Source organism: Asparagus officinalis, chromosome 4 (genome assembly GCF_001876935.1).
Source record: "Asparagus officinalis chromosome 4, Aspof.V1, whole genome shotgun sequence".
Taxonomy (NCBI): Eukaryota; Viridiplantae; Streptophyta; class Magnoliopsida; order Asparagales; family Asparagaceae; genus Asparagus; species Asparagus officinalis.
In genome coordinates, this window is record NC_033797.1 from 4726078 (window position 1) to 4729252 (window position 3175).

The 3175-nt window shown below is 43.9% G+C and overlaps 1 pseudogene; it reads right to left on the bottom strand.

Moving 5' to 3' along the window:
- LOC109838100 lies at nt 271-1233 on the bottom strand (annotated as a pseudogene).

The following is a 3175-nucleotide window of genomic DNA, read 5'->3' on the forward strand; positions in this document are numbered from 1 at the left end:
AGGAAACATATTAGAAACCTGCTATCCAACAACTAAATTGTCAGATATGACCCTACATATTTTAGTTACATCAAATATCCTTATTCATATCAAGTGGGGGGAAAAACATATTCGAATATTGTAAAAAATTATAAGAGTTTTTACATGAACTGAAACTTCGACCCGAGTCAAAATTTATGATTTCCCAGTAGAGATTCCTCCGAACTTGCTTGATGATAACATGTCTTATGCATTTTCTCTGATCCCTATTTCGGAGTAAAACCCAAAAACTAAACGAAAAGGATAAATGGCGAGTTGTTCGATTTTTTCAAATCACAATGATCTCATTAAAATTCAAATGAAATGCTAATGTCACAATATTCGAACATGTTTATCCACCCGAGATGAATATTCATTCTATCAGAACAAACTGCATGCGAGCCGGCTGTTCTGATTAATCAAGTAGCTCTCCTATCTTCCACTGCACGGATCAGAACTTTAGGTTAGCATGTCTTATGCGTTGATAGGCTAACTAAGTTCGATGCCAATAACATCATACATGCAATAATGTATTTAGCTAATTGCACCCACTCTTCCTCCCCCATTCCCGCCAAAACACAACCACGGCGTCCTCGGGCTCCTCTCCGGCCCACCCTCCTCCCTCCCCTCACACTCTCTCTTCGCCTCCTCCTCCACCTTCACCGCCGGCAATTCCGACTTCAATCTCTTCGCCGCCGCCGGAGCTCTAGCCTCAACGCGAACGGGCAAACTCCGAACATACCCATCCCCAAGCGCGACCCCGATGTTCAAAATCCCCTGCGGCCTCAGCGACCTTTTCCTGCGAATCTGAAGCGCAAGAAACTGGACCGACATGTCGGGCCGGATCGTACTAATCAAAGCCCGGGCCGTGCCCAACAACGTATCCCGACCGGGCCTGAATTTGGACCGCGCCGCGTAGATGTCGAAATTAATCGCGGAGGTGTCGGATTCGAGAACGGCGTCGTCGAGGCGGAACACGGCGGTCTCGTTCCACGTCGGGTTGGTGTTGCCAGCGTTATCGGGTCGGGTTTTGAGCTTGTGGGCCGTCGTCGCATGCGACCGCGTAGGCCCGCATTGAGGGCTTGACGGCGGCGAAGAGGTCTTGGGCGGAGATTGAGTGGTGACCTCCAGGTGGTGGAGGCGGAGGGCGTATGGCGGTGCGGGTGATGCATTCGGCGGGAGCCACCGGCGACAATGCCGGCTGGTGGCGTGCATTTTCTGAGATTTTGTGGCCGCAAAATGGCGTGTTCTGGGACCCACGCGAAGAGGATTGAGGATGGAGGTTGAAATTTGGCGGGTGATGCTGGTCGACGGGTGTAAAAACGGTTATGAGGTATTAATTGGGGGATGCTAAACTTGGAAAATGGGAATTGTTGGTTTAGAAATGATTTTATTTCTTTATAGTGTCGATTTTATTTTAATATATCCCTTTAAGGTTTTATCTATTTTGGTACGTCGATATTTAAACATGTCCAAATGATACCTCAAAAGGCCCAAAGTTTCTGAAGATTGCATTTAACTCTTCTAACAGACAAGGAGTAAAATTACTTTGATGCGTTTGAACTACTATGATTAAATTCTGGCGATGGGAGTATATATTGAGCATCCAAATTTTGAATCATGTTGTATACAAGCCTGAATTTTGACAAGCAGGGTGCGTGTTGTCATAAGTCCATTTCTTTTCTTTCTTTCTTTACCCCCCTTTTTTTTTGGATAGCCATATGCCTATTTCTTTAATATCTCATTTGGTTAAAATGAGGAAAAAATTTCTTTAAAGAGCCCACTATGCGAGCTCTCTACACCGGATCATGTGTTATTTGTAGATACTGGGCCTGGGTCGCTCCAAACTTAACGGGTCTACAGCGTTTATCTCCATTTAAGGGCATATCAGGCCCATTTGTATCTACAATATAGCCCAAAAGTTTGAGGTGAGCCCTCTCTCATGGGCCTTACCGTATCAGCTCACTCCATTATTACCCTGACCATAATAGGAATGAGCAATAAACTGCTCAAGCCGAACAGAGCCGGCTCAATGTACGGTTGTTTGGTTTGGTTTTCTGCAATTTAGAGAAAATTTGTTGAGAAAAAGAATATTATCGAGATTTGTATAGGTGACGGTCTTTCCGGCCAAGCAAAGGGTGGTCAAGTCAAATTGGAGGTTTGAGACATTGTGAGTAAACCGCATGATTGTTTCAGTCACACATCAAGACCGTGTCGTAAGATAGAGAAATTAATAAACCATCGTTTTTAGTCCCGCGTCGATTATATAGGTGACTTGATGTCGGTTTATAAGGGATTTGGGTTCCCTCGCTCTATACGCTAGCTTTTAAGGGTGACTTCTCCCGAGTCCCTTGCAAGTGGTATCAGAACCGAACCGCTCATCTTCTGGTTGCAATCAAGCTTCGTCGTATTCTTTCGCAGATGGGAGTATGGTTTCAGGTTCAGGCTGAGAGAGAGGATATGGACACCTAGAAGATGGTCTCCCTATCAAGAGAATGAATGGCTTCATCAGTATTTTTTTTTTTTTTTGCATGGTTACGGTTAATCACATAATGCTATATGCGCGTGTATCTGAACCTGGGCAGCTGTAAAAATACGCGGCGGGGACTGGTAGAATCAGGTACGGCATCAAAGTAACAAAAGGGTACGGCATCAAAGTATCAGAAAATATTTGTTCTCCATCCAAAATATGAAGCATCAGAAAACCCCACAAATTCACGCGAGATAGTATAATACCAGGGCTTATGTACACAATAGAACCAGGTAAGGCGTCGAAGCAACTAAAAAGGTAAATCCCCAGGAGAGGGAAAACAAAACATACCTACCTATTTAATGGGGGCACTCACATTTGACAAACGCACATTACATTGACCAAGAAATGGATATCAACCAAATCGTAGGGGTTCAGAATATCATCCAAACATGAACCCAAGACAGATATACCGATCAACTTTCACGATTCAAACAAAGACCAAACCCCTACCATACAAGGATTGAGGAACTCAATAGCATTGATGCGTCTCGTGACAATAAAAAAAATGCCATGTTATTATACCTCAAAAGGCCCAAAGTTTCTGAAGATTGCATTTAACTCTTCTAACAGACAAGGAGTAAAATTACATCAATTTCCACTTTTGCAACTTAAGCTTTTTGGCAA